We start from the raw sequence: 18,324 nt of genomic DNA on the forward strand, positions 1-18,324 counted from the left end.
GTGGCTCATGCCTGGAATTATTGCTACTCAGGAGGCTGAAATCCTCCTCAAGTTGGAAAGTTCATGAGACTCATTTCCAATTAACTACCAAAAAAGCCAGAAGTAAAGCTGTGGCTCAAGTAGTAGAGCAGTAGCCTTGAGCAGCATAGCTCAGGGTCAGTGCCTAGGCCCTGAGTTCAAGCCCCAGAGAGAGAAAGAAAGGAGGGCAGGTGGGAGGGAAGGAAGGAAGGAAGGAAGGAAGGAAGGAAGGAAGGAAGGAAGGAACGACGGAAAGGAGGGAGGGAGGGAGGGAGGAAGGAAGGAAGGAAGGGAGGAACACAAGTGCCAAGGAATTCTATTTAGTGGAGATCCCAGTCTTTTCTTTTTTTTTTTAAATTTAATTTAATTTTATTTGTGAACATACTGTACAGAGGAGTTACAATTACGTGGGCAGGATAATGCGTACATTTCTTACCAAGCATTGTAGCCTCCTCCTTTGTTTACCCTTCACATCCCTTCCCAGCCTCCCCCCTCCCCCCCAATCCCAATCCTTCTCCTTCCCCCCCCTCCCCCCCCCCCCCCCGCCAGTCTTTTCTTGAAGAAACTTGCTGGAAGATCCTAAAATACACTTTCCATCTGGAACTACAAAAGATTTGTCTTCTTTCCAAGTTTGTTAAACACAGGTGTGACTGTGAAGGAACACGTGAAGCATTAGTTAGAATGTTTCCCAAGCAAGGCACAAACCCACAATCCAAATGCATTTAAATAAAGGGAAATGTTATGTATTAACTAATGCATTTGAAATTCAAATGGACACCACTCTGCTTGCCTTCATCCCTACCCAGGATGGCCACTGTGTAGTCTCATACCTACAGCAGCAGTAATACCCATGCCTGAAAAAACAGAGATCAGACAAGACAGCCAAAGGAGGCACATTCTGGGCTAGAAAAATAGCAGCCACGTGGTCTTTGTGGCAGGAAATAGGTCCCCATGGCCAAGGATGAGAAGGATGAGTAAGAGAAAGAGGAGACTGCAAAAAGATGAGACAGCTGGAGTAGAGGGGGAGGGGCCTGAGGTTCTAATAAGGACGTGCTACGCTAAATAAAACCACTGAAGAGCTTTTAATTTTGTTTTGTTTTGCTTCGGTTTGTTTTCGTGTTTTCAGGGCCTGACTGCTGTCCCGTAGCTTTTTCTCTTAAGGATGTCATTCTACCAATTGAGCTTCAGATCTTCTGGATTTTTGGTGGTTCATTGGAGATAAGAGTCTCACAGACTTTCCTGCTAGGGCTAGCTTTGAACCGTGATCCTCAGATCCCAGCCTCCTGAGTAGCTAGGATTGCAGGCACCGGTGCTTGGATTATTTTTGGTTTTGAGACTGTCTCCCCATTACTTCAGGTTTAGTCTGGAACTAATGCTCTTTTTACCCCAGCTTCTTCAGTGCTGTGATTAGAGGCCTGCATTGCTTTGTCCAGCCCCACTGAAGATTTTAAATGAAGCAATGGTAAGGCTTGATTTACATTAAAAGATGGTAAAGAAACTGAGTCATGAGGGTATCAGAATAAAGAAAAGGGCAGAAAGCCAACTCAACAAACCAACAGACTTTATTCAGGAATGAAGCCTGGGAAGGGCAACCAAGTCTCCATTAGCCTTGGCTGATGGGTAATGGTGCACCCTCCCCCCACTTACAACTAAGGTCTCTTTAAATATTAGACAGGAAAGGTGAAGTCAGTTGGGGGTGCAGATGGAAAGAGGGTGAAATGGAGGCTGGGTGGGTGACCAATGTTATTCTGACTGAGGAGTTTCAAGGTTTCAATGGCATCTGTGTTCATCAAGTGTAAGCATCAAGATGTAGCCTTGGTCTCAGACTCTCTTCCCAAACTGCTGGTACATTTGGTCAAGGGGAGGCGGGGGGAGATGGCAGTAAGGACGGTTATAAGATATGGCTGTCAGTGGGGAAGGTGAGTGCTTTCAGTCTAAGTCCTTTTCCATCAAAGATCATTTAGCTCACATGTTGTTCAATGTGGGGCTGAGATGAGGTAGGAGGAAGCAGAACCATCATTTTCAGGAGGGATCATTAATTGTAGACGCATTTGTTTAAAGTTCCACTTATTTTTAGGCAACAGAGGAATCACCCATATTCTGAAATGGAGACAACTATAATACCTAAGTCTCAACAATGAGCCATGATTAATGGATCAAGTGTCAATGGCACTGCATAGTGCTGTATGGAAAAGGGGGTGTGGCTGGCAAGAATAGCTGCAGTTCCGGAAGTCAGTAATCCTTGCAGGGGAAAGGTAAAGTATGTCTTGTCTCAAGGCAGTAGGCAGAAGATGTGTTAAAATAAAATGGATTTGATGTCGGGATAAGAAAAATGAGAGCTGGGAAAGTGGCTCAGTGGTAGAGCGCTTGCCTTGCATGCATGAGGCCCTGGATTCAATTCCTCAGCACCACATAAGCAGAAAAAAAAAGCTGGAAGTGGTGCTGTGGCTCAAGTGGTAGAGCATTAGCCTTGAGCTGAAGAGCTGAGGGATAGCGCCCAGGCCCAGAGTTCAGGGCCCACAACCGGACCCCCCCCCAAAAAAAGAAAGAAAGATGAAACTGGCAACATCTGGATTTGAGGCTTTGCTCACTGGGTGGCTAGTTGGAGTCATTTCCTGAAGTAGAGACAACTGGCTGATTTCATCGGACACAGTTCAGATTTTCTCCTCTTGGAGTTAAAATTTATGCAGTTTTTTTTCTATATAGTTAATCTATACTATGATATTGTCTACTCAAGGAGACCTGGGTCAATGAGATTCACTTTCCCCTTTTTATACAACAGTTTGAGAAAAAATGAGATGCTACAAATAATATGCATGGGACCTTCTTGATCAATTCTAAGTTCTCAGAAAGTGCCCTTTCTCTCTTTCTCCTATGGTTTGTATTTGGTAACTTCAAACAAATTGACTTTCTCTTCAATCTTCACTCTCTATTTGGTAAGTTTGTCTACTCTGACGACTTAAACTATCAGTCCAGCGGACATAAATTCCAACTTCACAGCTCTGGCTTAGACTTCTTTCTTGAATTCCATCACTGTACTTCCAAATGTCCCCAGAATGTCTTCGTCTGACTTAGCAAGGAAGTTTTAATTATGTTTGGTTTTCATGAGGATAGTAGAATAACTTCTTCCTCTACATAAGCATAAACTAAGAAAAATTAGTTTTCAGGCTGTTAAATCTATGGCTCTTACAGCACACTTTTGCATGCTGTCCTGTACTTTTCTTCTTTTTCCTCTCTCTTTCCTTTCCTTTCTTCCTCTCTGTCTTTCTCTCTTTCTTTCTCTCTTTCTCTCTGTACCAGAGAAAAGAAAGAATTTTGAACTGGGGTTTAGGAAAGGGTTTTTCAGAAGAAAAAGGAGAGGAGAAAGAAGAAGATGAAGAAGGAGGAGGAGGAGAAGGAGAAGGAAGGAAAAGAAGAAGGAGAAGGAAGAGGGCTGGGAAGGTGGCTCAGTAGTACAGTGCTTGTCTCGCATGCATGGGTTTGATTCCTCAGCACCACATAAAGAGAAAAAGCCAGAAGTAGTGCTGTGGCTCAAGTGGTAGAGTGCTAGCCTTGCGCTGAAGAGCTGAGAGACAGCTTCCAGGCCCACAGTTCAAGCCTCATGATGAAGAAGAGGAAGAAGGAGGAGGAGGATGAAGAGGAGGAGGAGGAGAAGGAGGAGGAGGAAGATGAGGAGGAGGAGAAGGAGGAGTGGGGGGAGGAGAAGTAAGAGGGGGAGGTGGTGTTTGATATGGGCCTAAGTGCATGGGGAGTAGCAGCAACCTGCATGGGGCAAGCAATCTCTTGTTCAGGTAAGATGTAACAGTGAGATGGGTTAAAACATAGTTTGTACAGTAAATAAGGCAGAAGGACACTGTTGTTTGAAGACTTAAATCCCACTGTATAGACTCAATACTTTATCTCATTCATTAAGATTGTTAAATGGCTTATGTGTCCCTGCAGTACAAACACAAAACAAAAAAAAATATGTTTTGAGTGTTTCGTTTGTTTGGGAATGGAATCAGGTCTTACTCATCCCAGTTCTACCATTGAGCCATATCTCCATCCCCATAGCAACAAATGTTCTAATCCGGTGGAGGAGGGGAGGGAGGGAGGAAGAGAGATTGTTTGCATGTCTTTGTTAATAATTTATTTGTGGTTATGGTTTCGATGTGAAATGTTCTCTGAAAGCCACGTGCAAAAGGACTGGTCATTATATGGCGCCGTGGAGAGGTGGTGAAGCCTTTTCCAGGTGGGGCCCCATTGGAAGAAATAGGTCACTGGGGGCGTGTCTTTGAAGGGTACACTTTATCCCTGGCTGAATCAGCTTCCTGCTTCTTGTCATTGCCATTCCCTGACCTTCTGGTCTCTCCCTCTTCATTGTTAGTCCTTAGCTCTTTGATTCTCTTCCCACGGCCACCTGCACCTGACCATTATTCCAGATCAATTCATTATCTCCACTGGCCATAGTGGCTTCTGTCCTGCTTGACCATCTTGAGTCCAAGGATCAGTGACCAGCCAAAGTGACTGCCTTGTCCTTGATCACCATTTTTCTCCCAACTCAGTTTCTATTTATTTATTTATTTATTGTTGGTCATGGGGCTTGAACTCGGTTTGGGCGCTGTCCCTCAGCTCTTCAGCTCAAGGCGAGCGCTCTACCACTTGAGCCACAGCACCACTTCCGGTTTTCTAGTGGTTTATTGGAGATAAGAGTCTCATGGACTTTTCTGCTGGCTTTGAACTGCCATCCTCAGATCTCAGCCTCCTGAGTAGCTAGGATTACAGGCATGAGCCACCAACGCCTGGCCCAACCCAGTTTCTTTTTATGCCACTTTGAAGAACTACAGCCCCAAAAGCCAAATCCAACTTACTGCACAAACAATAGGAGTGATAGAAATTATTACATATCTTTCAATTATGACTCTGAATGATCTTAATTCTCCATTTAAAAGACACAGACTGTCAAGCTGGATTTAAAAATAAGAACCAACTGCTTTCTGCCTACAAAAAAAAAAAATGCACCTCACTGCAAAGGAAAGCATAGGTTTAAAGTGAAAGGATGGACAAAAATATTCTAAGCAAATTTAAACCTAAAACAAGAAGATGCTATACTCATAATCAACAAAGCAGATTTCAAATCAAAGGCAAAAAGAGAAAGTCATTTATATTGATAGAAAGTACCATCCAGGCCCAGCTCTGGTGCTTAAGCCTGTAACTATTCAGGAGGCTGAGATCTGAGGATCATGGTTCAAAGCCAGCCTCAGGCAAGAAAGTCCATGAGACTCTTATCTTCAACTAATCATTGAAAAATGGAAGCAGAGCTGTCGCAAAGTGGTAGAGTGCTAGCCTTGAGCAAAAGAGCTTAGGGACAGTGCCTTGGCCCTGAGTTCAAGCCCCATGACTGAAAAAAAAAGCACCACCCACTCAGAGTATATGACAATATAAAAATACATGTACCAAATATCAGTGCACTAGTAGACATAAAGGTACAGGTAAATCTCAGCACATTTATAATGATGCTTTAATATCCATGATCAGCAATAGATATGTCATATAGATAACAAATTCACAAAGAAACAGCAAAATTAAATTACATTATACATCAAATGGACTTAATAGATATTTTAAAAATATTTAAACCAATATTTACAGAATGTACATTCTTCTCAGCAGCCTATAAAACTTTCTCAAAACAGATAACATTTTAGGACATAAAGCAACTTTTTTTTTTTTTTTTTTTTGCCAGTTGTGGGGCCTGAACTCTGGGCCTGGGCGCTGTCCATCAGCTCTTCAGCTCAAGGCTAGTGCCCTACCACTTGAGCCACAGCACTACTTCTGGCTTTTTTCTTCTTATGTAGTGCTGAGGACTCGAACCCAGGGCCTCATGCGTGCAAGGCAAGCACTCTACCACTGAGCCAACTTCCCAGCCCCATAAAGCAACTTTTAACAAATACACAAATGTTGAAATAATTTCTCCCACTTTATCAGATCATAGTAGAGCAAAGTTAGAAATCAGCTGCAGTAGGAAGGGTAGCACATATGGAAATTAAACAGGCCTTTGATGATCACTAGGTCATCAAAGAAGTAAGAAAGGAAATTTAAAAATTCCTAGAATCAAAAATTAAACCGCAACATACCAGAATCTGTGGAATATAGTCCAAAAATTTCCAAGCAAAAAATGCATAGCTATAAATTAAAATATTAGAGAGGGGCTGGGAAGGTGGCTCAGTGGTAGAGCACTTGCCTTGCATGCTCGAGGCCCTGGGTTCGATTCCTCAGCACCACATAAGAAAAAAGCCAGAAGTGGTGCTGTAGCTCAAGTGGTAGAACGCTAGCCTTGAGCTGAAGAGCTCAGGGACAGCGCCCAGGCCCAGAGTTCAGGCCCCATGACCGGACCCAAAAAAAATAAAATAAAATAAAATAAAATATTAGAGAGATCCAAATAACTTAATGACATACTTCAAGGTCTTAGAAAAGTATGAACAAACTAATCCCCAAATTGCCTTGGGAATAAATAATAAATCTCAAAGCTGAAAATAATGAGACAGAAACTAAAAGAACAATTAAAAGGATAAGAAGCTGAAGCTTCCCCGCCTTTCTCTAATCTTTGAAGAGAAAAAGTTTTCTGTTTATTCTGCTTGGGATGTTGAAATGAAGATCATTTCTTGATGGTTAATATACTGCTTATGTGAATTCTATTGTTATAATATTTATAGAGCAATATAGCAAGTTAGATAAAAAGCTTTAATCCTAGGGGTTGCTTTAGATCCATTTTGAGTCATTTATTCTTAGAAAATAATAAAAAATAACAATGATAATTAAACAAAGATTCAACCATAAGAATGTTAATTGAAGCATTGCCTATAATAACAGAAAATTGAAGGTGAGCTTAAGCCTGAAATTCTTGCTATTCAGGAGGCTCAGATGTGAGGATCCCAGTTCTAAGACAGCTCATGCAAGAAAGTCTTTGAGATTCTTATCTCTAATTAATCACCAAAAAGCTGGAAGTGGAGCTGTGGCTTAAGTGGCAGAATACCTGTCTTAAGTGAAAAAGCTATGGGACAGTGCCCAGTCTTTGAGTCAAGCCCCAGAATCTGCACACACACACACACACACACACACACACACACACACACACACACACACACACACACACACACACACACACACACATACACACACACGGAAATGAGCTGTCTTACAAGGAGAATAGGTTTGAACAATTGAATTAGCAATCAATGGGTCACTATGGAGTGATTAAATTGTAAAAGTGTTTTTTATATGTTAAATGTTTATAATCTGTTCTTAACTTTAAAAGCAAGCTACAAAATAGTATGTATAACATTGTGCTGTTTTTATAAAAATGAGTGAGATATACACATAGAAATCTAGAAGGATAACCATTAACGATTAGCAGTTTAATAAAATAGGCTCATCTTCCTATTTGCTTTCTTTTTGTCCTATAATATAATCAGTTTAGTGATATTCACTTTCTTTTCTTTTCTTGTCTTTTCTTTTCGGTCTGAGACTGGAACTTGAACTCCTAACTGTCATTCATTGCCTGGTGCTCTACCAATTGAGCCATGTCTTCAACCCCTAGTGATATCTTTTTTTTTTTTTAGTTTTAAAAATTAGTTTTACATCTTTATAATGTACCATGTGATTTTTTTGTTTCTTTGTATGTTCCTCCCCCATGCTACAACCCCTGTTTTCATTGTATTTGATGTTAGTGCCCTGTATCTTGTATATACACTTCCGTAATTTAGGGAGGGGAAGGGAAAAAACAAAATGCTTAAATAGGGATACAGGTTGACCCATTGTAACAATGAGATGTACAAGACAGTATGGTGAAGACATGTAGAAGACACTATGTTGAAAAATGAACTTTACAATTTGGGGGGGGTGTAGTTGTGGAGGTGGAGGTGGAGGTGGAGGTGGGAGGGAAGGATGGTAAGGGAAAAACAAAGGAGGGGGTAACAATGCTCAATAGGAAATGTACTCATTACCTTGCTCATGTAACTGTAACCCCTCTGTACAGTATTTTTACAATAAAAACATAAAAATTATTTTTATTTCTAAAAGGTAATTTTACACAAATAGTCTTGAAGGAAACAGGTGATATCATTTTAATGAGGAAAAAACATTCCTATGTTCCTACTTCCACCCAGCATTATTGATAAGCATAAATATTTTGAACAAAAAAAAAAGGAAAAGAATGACTAACTATTAAGACTTACAGGGAGTGTAACAGTAGTAGAACAAGAATGTGCAAAGTCCTGAGATCTTCCAGAAATTCAAAAAAAAGAGAGAAAAAGATATACTATTGGTTGGTGTGTGTCACATACATGGTGTGTGTCACATGCATAGTTTTATCAATACTCATGTTGTCTACATTCTTTATTGGCAATAAAACAATGCTAGAGAAAAAAATTATACTTGGAGACACACAGCTAGTGACAGATTGCATCCAGCAGGTGTACCTACCTGGGAGTCTATCCTTTCCCATACAGACCACAGCTGAAACCCCACCCCCTAATCCCTACTCCTCCAGGAACAGCCACCTCCGGTCACTGTCCTCTGATGTAAGCCCCACAGAGGCCAGGAACAATTTCATAAGCGGAAGCCAGATCAAAGCTGTGGGGGCGTTTGCCCTGTAGTTAATGGACCGTGATGTAAGAAGATCCATGATGCACAAGTGTACTCACTTAGAAGCACACTGATCTTGGGAGTTTGGGGTTTGAGCTCTGGCTGGACGTGTGGTCTCAGGAAGGTTCTCTAATTTATCAGTACAAGGGTGACACCATTTCAAGAAGGGGAGGGTTGACTTATTGACTCTCTAGGGAACCTTCCTCTGAAACTTTGTTCATTTTATGACAAAATACGTATCACACCACATGTAGACAGAAGTGGGGACAGGAACAACTGCTTCTGGTATGTGAAAAGCACCAGGGCCACCAACCCTCAATTTTTTCCCTATTCTTAAGACAAAGAAACAAGTTCTCAGAAAAATTTCAAAAATAATTTTCAACTTTTTGAGTAGCTTTCTTTTTTTTGGGGGGGGGGGAGGTCCGGTCGTGGGGCCTGAACTCTGGGCCTGGGCACTGTCCCTCAGCTCTTCAGCTCAAGGCTAGCACTCTACCACTTGAGCCACAGCGTCACTTCCGGCTCTTTTTCTGCTTATGTGGTGCTGAGGACCAGGGCCTCATGCATGGGAGACAAGCACTCAACCACTGAGCCAAATTCCTAGCCCTCATTGCTGTATTTTTTTTGGGGGGGGGTTCTAGTCATGGGGCCTGAACTCTGGGCCTGGGCGCTGTCCCTCAGCTCTTCAGCTCAAGGCTAATGCTCTACCACTTGAGCCACAGCACCACTTCCAGCTTTTTTCTTTTTGCTTATGTGGTGCTGAGGAATCGAACCCAGGGTCTCATGCATGCAAGGCAAGCGCTCTACCACTGAGCCACCTTCCCAGCCCCTCTTTGTTGTATTTTTATAGTTGCAAATAATCTATTTCCAAAGTATTCAACCTCCATTATCCTCCCTGTCAGCCAAGCCTCCTCCTACTTGTATAGAATTATGTTTCCCTTTCCCAACTCCCCAATCAGGCTAGAGATCAATAGCTTTCATTGAGTTTCTCTGCGCTGCCCTCATATATTTGCATTGTATTACAAAGTTATTCACCCTTTCTTTTGTTCTTCTTCCTCCTCCTTCATCTCGTTAGTAGTTCCTTAAGTTGATTCACATTCTATGTTCAGCCATATAAATAATTACTTGTTTATATGGATAGATGTGTATATGTCCATGAATAAAAATGTCTTTTATGTCTAACTTCCACATAATTAAGTATTATTGTTTCAACAGGTAAAACTTAAGCTTGATTCCAGAAAAAAAACTACAAAAAATAGTATTGGTATGTTTGAGTAATTTTTGTCTTCTATTTACATTTCAAATTTTTTTTTTGGTAGGTCCTGGGGCTTGAACTCTGGGCCTGGGCGCTGTCCCTCAGCTCTTCAGCTCAAGGCGAGCGCTCTACCACTTGAGCCACAGAGCCACTTCCAGTTTTCTAGTGGTTTATTGGAGATAAGAGTCTCATAGACTTTCCTGCCCGGGCTGGCTTTGAACCGTGATCCTCAGATCTCAGCCTCCTGTGTAGCTAGGATTACAGGTGTGAGCCACTGGCACCCGGCTTACATTTAGAATTTTTTGTTATTGCTAGATATATCTCCCTCCAGTATGATTTGGTGAAGTCTCCACTAAATATATCTCCCCGTTGTTTCATTCAACTGTAGCTGTCACTCGCTACTTTCATTTCTTTATTCATATATTCTTTTTGTGTGCTTGTGCCAGTCCAGGGACTTGAACTTATGACCTCGTGCTCTCATCTGGCTTTTTCACTCAAGCCTCAGCACTACCACTTAAGCCATACCTCCACTTTTAGCTTTTAGCTGGTTAATTGGAAACGAGTCTCACAGACCCTCCTGCCCACACTGGCTTCAAACACCTTCTTCGGTTCTTAGCCTCCTGAGTAGCTAGGATTACAGGCATGAGCCACCAACACCTGGCTATCCAAATATTCTTAACCCCTAACATTTATACCAAATTTACAAAAGAAGTAACTGGAGTAGAGTGGAGCTCCCATTGAAGAGATGGGTGCTCCACGAGAGCATAGGATCCAAGTTCTGTAGACTTCACATATACTGCCACATGCAAGGCATTTGAAAGGACACATGCTTTGGGTGGTGCTGTCAGGTGGAGTGAAGATGCTCTGGGAAAACCTCACTCATGGGGATTTAGTGTGGACACCTTGAATGCACAGGGGTCAGCACATGGGCAGCATTGATTATGGTGGGATTCAGCAATAAAGAAACTCAGTGAGAATGATACCCAGGAGAACCAGCACTTCTGGATGAAGGAAATCATCCTCAGAGTGGTTACACCCTCAGGGCTTATATAGATGTAGGTGAGGTAATCGGGGAATGCCCAGGTCTGAGCAAAGGTGCTGGGTGGCTCCTCAGAAAGCCAGTGCCAATAATTTAACTTTATCCTTCTGCCTAAGTCCCCACCTCCAGTTCAGATTCCGGGTGTGTGCTTAGCTTGGGAATCCGGCTAACACATATATTGTTTCCTAGAGATCTGAAATGACAGCAGGATATAAAAGGGTGATCAGAGGGTAAGACTTGGTCAGCATCAGCCCAGTCCTGCTGGAGAGACACAGGAGGACTATCTCTCTTTATTGTAAGTTAAACAACAGGTCCACAAGAGATAGTGTAAGGCAGCCGCCAGGCCTGTGAGTGGTGCTGGGTCCTGGGAAAAGTATATGTGAGACGTGAAGCTGAGGCCCTGTCTTGTATGCCGTTTCCCTGAGGAGGCTGTATCCAAGAATCCTGACACTCTTTCCTTTCACCAGCAGAACTGTGAGTATGAGATGTGGGTGGAAATTTTCTCTGCTGGCTTCTTAGCTTTTAGACTCTCTCTCGTGAGGCTCTAAGGGTAAACCATGTGTCATGCATCTTGTGTTTAGGTTATACTTGATGTTCACATTTGTCCTATGTGTGATCTGTGGTTTCTAGGAAGATAGGAAATGCATTTTTGTTTTCAGCTGAGCTGGAAGTTAAAGTCAGGTTTGTTTGAAGGGTTGGTTTGTTTGTTTTGCTAGTCCTGGGGCTTGAACTCAGGGCCTGGGTGCTGTCCCTGAGCTTCTTGAACCATAGTGCCACTTTTGGTATTTTCTGAGTAGGTTATCAGAGATAAGAGTCTCATGGACTTTGCTGGCTGGGCTGGCTCCAAACCATGATCCTCTGATCTTATTCTCCTGAGTGGCTAGGATTATAGGTGTGAGCCACTGGTGCCCAGAAATTTTTATTTTTTTATTTTAATTTTTTATGACAGTGTCTTGATGTGCCTCAAATTCATGATCCTCTTACTTTATCATTTTCAGTGCTGCGATTTTAAGGGTGTACTATCACACTTAATTGGAAGGGTATTTTTAATACTACAAAATATGCTCCTTGCCAGGCACTAGTGGCTCATGCCTGTAATCCTAGCTACTCAGAAGGCTGAGGATTGTACTTCAAAACCAGCCTGGACAGGAAAGTCTCTGAGGCACTTATCTCCAATTAACCACTAGCAAGCCAGAAGTGGAGGTGTTGCTCAAGTAGGTGAGCACCAGCCAGCCTTGAGAAAAAAAAAAAAAAAAAACCTAAGGGATAGTGCCGTGGACCTGAGTTCAAGCCCCAGTGTCAGCACCAAAACAAACAGCTTCAAAAAAACATTCAGAATCTTTTGCTTTTTTTTTTTTTTTTTGTCAGTCATGGGGCTTGAACACTGGGCTTGGGCGCTGTTCCTCAGCTCTTCAGCTCAAGGCGAGCGCTCTACCACTTGAGTACAGCATCACTTCTGGTTTTCTTGTGGTTTATTGGAGATAGGAGTCTCAGGGTCTTTTTACTTGCCTGAATATGATTGGTTAAAGTAAACAGGGTACTTAGAAAGGACTTGAGACACACTGCCAAATGTAGACTGAGGCTACTGGTCAGTTTGCAGCAATAAATACCATTTTGTTTATAGAAAGGACATCTGGAAAGGTTGGAAGGACATGGGAAGTCAACTGTGTAGTTCACATTTCTTTCCTATACTGCCCTGTTCCTCATCCTTACACAGCCTTCCTATTTTGTCCATCAGGCTCCTATTTATCTTTTAAGCCCTTCCTGGAAGGTCTCCTCTTTGCTTTCTTTGCCCTTCTTGAAAAAAAGAGCTATTCTTTTTTCCTAATGTACTTTATTATCATTTTAGAAGTGATATGCAGTGGGATTACCTTTATATACGTCAGGTAATACATCCTTTCAAATAGTGTCATCTTGTTCCCTCATTGTCTCCCATTCCCCCCCTCCCATCTCCACCCCTGTGTTGCATAGTTCACTATCATTAATGTCCAGTACAACCAGTGCACTCCACTGCTACACTTTTTTTTACCCTTTATTCTCTGATTCTGTGCCCTCCCCCCACCCTCCCACAGATATGCACATGAATACACCATATATAAGGTAAAGAATAATAAAAAATAAAAATAGTTAAAACACAAAAATAAAAAGGGCTGGGAAGGTGGCTCACTGGTAGAGCGCTTGCCTTGCATGCCTGAGGCCCTGGGTTTGATTCCTCAGCACCACATAAGCAAAAAGAAAAAAGCCGAAAGTGGTGCTGTGGCTCAAGTAGTAGAGCGCTAGCCTTGAGCTGAAGAGCTGAGGGACAGCACCCAGACCCAGAGTTCAGGCCCCACAACTGGACCCCCCCCACAAAAAAAAAAAGAAAAAGAAAAAAGTCCTTTGGTTTCATATCTTTGGAGTTAATTTCAGAATGTATATTATTTTATATACATATACACCATATATAAGGTAAAGAATAATAAAAAATAAAAATAATTTTTTAAAAGTCCTTTGGTTCCATATCTTTGGAGTTTGTTTCAGAATACATATTATTTTATATACATATACACATGTATTCATATGAAGAGGCACTTGCACCTTTGTGATTCTCTCCTAAGACTATCCTCTTTTGAGTATCTAGAATTCTGTGTAATTTGTCAAATCCCAGTGCATTTTAGACCTAGCTTCTGCATATCAGAGAGCACATGCACCATTTGTCTCTCTGATCTTGACTTACCTCACTTAACATGATTTGTTCTAGTTCTATCCAATTCCCTGCAATTGACATTATTTTATGAAAGAGCTGGGATTTGCCCCCTTGGATGGCATATAAATCAGATACAAACCCTGACCATGTTATCTAACCTATCCCTCAGTTTTCTCATTAGTGCAATGGGGATAATAGTAGAATCTATAGCTCTGACTTGGTCATAGGCTTAAATGAGAGAGGAAACACAGTGTTTAGTACAGGGCTTGGCACATACTCTAAACTCATCTATATTATTTACATATGATGCTGGGTCTTGGCAGTATATAAAGTAGAAGCCCATTCAGTGTTTGTGGAAGAAAGGGGAAAGGAGGGAGATAAGGAAAGAGGAGACGTGGATCAACCAGCTTAGAGACCATCTTTAGCCAGGGCAACTCCAAAGGCTAGCGTTTTCCCTCCTGCTATCTTTCTCAGAGTTCCCATGCTCTTCAACCTAGATGGAGATTGAAACAAAACTTTATGGATGGTTGAACAAGCTCATCTTAATGGCTCTGAGGAGTAGCATCTCCTAGAAATGGAATGACAGCATGTACAAAGAAAGGCAGAATGCCTTCCAACTGAAATTAGCAATAGCGTGGTTCTAAACCCTACTGCACAATGAGGAAACGGGGCTTGAGAAAGGCCATGCCACTAATACAGATAAGGGCTGAACTGAGATTTGTAGCAATTTCCAGTTTATCCTGTGGTCAGCCTTTATCCTTTTTAACCTGTTTGTGCCCTGCTGTTCATTGCTGTTGAACTCATGGCCTTCCTAGGCATGGGGCTGGCACATTTCTTCAGGTTCAGGCCTATTTTCAGGAAGCAGCTCAATAAATGTGTATTCACCTGCTGTGTGAAGCCAAATCTTTTCCAAGTCCCCAGGTTTGGCAATGACTACAATGGTTCCCAAAAACTTTGATTAGCTGATGTGGAAAGTTCCTAGCTGGGGGTTAGTTGGTGGTTTCTAGTTTCAATGTACTTGTTACATTGAGCTCTGATTTGTTTGTGTAGGAATTTAAAGTGCCAGAACCCCCACAAATCCAATGGCCTCTCAATTTGATTTTTTAAAAAATGTTTACCCACTTCTGGTTTCCATAGCCAATTCCTCATATTTTTCTCATTTAGAACCAATACCTACAGCCAACCTCAAGAACTAAAGTCTTTAGATTTGAGTTTATAATCAATCCTCACAAACTACTTATTAATTTCTAGAAATCAGGATTAATCTTGTGTGTGTGTGTGTATATATATATGTATGTGTGTATGTGTGTGTGGTGTGTAAAGGGGGATGGATGTGCTGGTACTGGGGCTCAAACTCAAAGTCTCATACTTTCACTTAGAGTTTCTGCTCATTACTCATCCTCTATCATTTGAGCCATATCTCCACTTCTTCTTATTAGTCTTAATATCTTTTGGTCATGTTGTGCTTCTGTAATAGAATACCTACTGACTTGTAAAGAACAGAAACTTAGGGCTAGGAAGGAGGCTCAGTGGTAGAGCGCTTGCCTTGCATGCCTGAGGCCCTGGGTTCGATTCCTCATCACCACATAAGCAAAAAGAAAAAAGCTGGAAGTGGCGCTGTGGCTCAAGTGGTAGCGTGCTAGCCTTGAGCTGAAGAGCTGAGGGACAGCGCCCAGGCCCAGAGTTCAGGCCCCACGACCGGACCCCCCCCCCCCAAAAAAAAAAAAGAACAGAAACTTCTCTTTCATGAAGTGGAGATTGGGAAGCAAGCTATGCCATTCAATGGCCTAAAGGGAGAGGGGGCAAGAGAAGCAGAGCAAGAGGAAGCCAAATGCACTTTTTTTTTTTTTGGTCATGGAGCTTGAACTGCGGGCCTGGGCACTGTCCCTCAGCTCTTCAGCTCAGTGCGAGCACTCTACCACTTGAGCCACAGCACCACTTCTAGTTTTCTGGTGGTTTATTGAAGAGTCTCATGGACTTTCCTTTGAACCATGATCCGCAGATCTCAGGCTCCTGAGTAGCTAGGATTACAGGTATGAGCCACCAGTGCCCGGCACACATACACTTTTATAACAAAACTACTCTTGTGATAATAACTTTAATCCATTTGTGAGGTCAAAACCCCAATTGCCTAGTTACTTCTACCTCTCAGCACTATTTCTGACATGTGAACTTTGGGGAACATAGCCAAACCACGTCAATCTCATTAGCCTTTGATTCTGGAGAACCTAACTCAGTTCCTGGCATTGTAGTCAATTAATGCTTATTGAGTTTCAGGTATCTGTCATGATCACAAAAAAGCACTGTGTGCCAAGCATTACTTTAGCCTTCTACATGGATAATTTCTAAGGTAGGTTATATAATTAGCCCATGTGCCAGATTTGGCTACTGAGGTTTACAGCAGTTAAGGAGCTTTCCAAGTTCATTCAGTTGACTCGTTGCTAGCTGAATTCTAAATGAAAAGTCTCCTGTGGGTTCTACCACTAATTTACTTAGAATTTTCCATCAAGCACTCTACCTTATGGAAGCTCACTCAGACCTCCTAACATTTCCTCACCTGGGAAGTATGTTGATTGAATTTATTCAGATATCTTTTTTTGGGGTGGGGGGTCCAGTCATGGGCCTGAACTCTAGGCCTGGGCGCTGTCCCTCAGCTCTTCAGCTCAAGGCTAGCACTTGAGCCACAGCGCCACTTCTGGTGTTTTCTGCTTATGTGGTGCTGAGGAATCAAACCCAGGGCCTCATGCATGCAAGGCAAGCGTTATACCACTAAGCCACCTTTCCAGCCCGTGAATTTATTCAGTTATCTTAAAGAGTAGTTTTCAGCTGGAAGCCAGTAGCTCACTTCTGTAATCCTAGCTACTCAGGATGCTGAGATCTGAGGATCCTGGTTCAAAGCCAACTCAGACAAATATAACAGTCTATTATCTCCAACTGAACAGCCAAAAGCATGAACTGGAGGTGTAGCTCAAGAGGTAGAACACTCTCCTTGAGTGTAAAAGCTAAACAGAGCATGAAGCTCTGAGGTAAAGCCCCAATAGAGGAACAAAAATAAGATGGATCTATGTGATATCATCTAGTGACTCAAATACTCTGACTTAGTTGTCTATGAGCATGGCTATCAAGTGGAAATAAAAATAATTGTAATAAAAATTAAATTTTATCATGGTAATGATCATGGTAATATTAGCCAACAATATAAATCATATTTAAATTTAACATGAAATCAAAGTTTTAAGTGAACATGAATACTTCAGAAATATTAAATGCCTTGTTTAAGTGTAGTTATCAACTATAGCTTACCACACCCTGGATTTGTGTTTAAGCCAAAGGGACATTTCATTCAATCCATTTGGAATATCTCCATTTCTATTAAAAGTCTTCTGTCCTTATGACCAGTTGCTCATTACAAAACTCTCAAACCTAGCTATCTTTATGTACTAGTTCAGATTTCCTGAAGATGTATCTGTGGATTAACAATAAATATCACCACAAAAAAGCTCTCTGACATGAGCTGGGAAGGTGGCTCAGGGGTAGAGCACTTGCTTTGCATGCCTGAGGCCCTGGGTTCGATTCCTCAGCACCACATAAGCAGAAAAAAAAGCCGGAAGTGGCACTGTGGCTCAAGTGGTAGAGCGCTAGTCTTGAGCTGAAGAGCTGAGGGACAGCACCCAGGCCCAGAGTTCAGGCCCATGACTGGACACCCCCTCCCCCCCAAAAAAGGCAGCTCTCTGACAGTCTAGTAAGAGAAATGTGGCTTAGATACTTTTCTTCATCCCAAAGCTTCAGAGAGTCTTTAACATACTCTGTGAGTGGAGGCTCTATAAGACTCAGAATATATGGATGAAGTTGGTCCTAAATTTATTTGAACACAAAACCATTGACCAGGGATGGAGCAAAAGTGAGTGAGGATGTTAAAGATGAGGGTTCCAGGGCCGGGAAGGTGGCTCAGTGGTAGAGCGCTTGCCTTGCATGCTGAGGCCCTGGGTTCGATTCCTCAGCACCACATAAGCAAAAAGAAAAAAAAAAACGCAAGTGGTGCTGTGGCTCAAGTGGTAGAGTGCTAGCCTTGAGCTGAAGAGCTGAGGGACAGCGCCCAGGCCCAGAGTTCAGGCCCCACAACTGGACCCAAAGAAACAAAAACAAAACAAACAAACAAAAAAAAGATGAGGGTTTCAGAGAATGTCTTCTGAGATAATGTAATCCAGAGACTTCCTTCCTATTTTGGATCTTTTGTGACAAACTACTCTGTGTGTGTGTGTGTGTGTGTGTGTGTGTGTGTGTGTGTGTGTGTGTGTGTGTGTGTGTGTGTGTGTGTGTGTGTGTGTGTGTGTGTGTGTGTGTGTGTGTGTGTGTGTGTGTAAAATAGAAAAAAATTAAGACACTTGTCTTTCAGCCAGGCATGGTGGTTCATTCCCATAATTCCAGCACTCAGAAGGCTGAAGCAGAAGGATCTCAAGTTCAAGGCCAATCTGGGCTCTGGCTAAATAGCCAGACTGTCTCAAAAAACAAATAGACAGCAAGTGGCTCATGCCTGTAATCCTCAGGAGGCTGAGATCTGAGGATCACAGTTCAAAGCCAGCCCAGGAAAGAAAGTCCTTAAGACTTTTACCTCCACTTAACCACCAGAAAACCAGAAGTGGCCCTGTGGCTCAAAGTGGTAGAGCACTAGCCTTGAGTAAAATTGCTTGAGGACAGTGCCCA

The sequence above is a fragment of the Dipodomys merriami genome, unplaced genomic scaffold (assembly GCF_024711535.1).
Source record: "Dipodomys merriami isolate MVZ:Mamm:240054 unplaced genomic scaffold, mDipMer1.0.p SCAF_2, whole genome shotgun sequence".
Taxonomy (NCBI): domain Eukaryota; kingdom Metazoa; phylum Chordata; class Mammalia; order Rodentia; family Heteromyidae; genus Dipodomys; species Dipodomys merriami.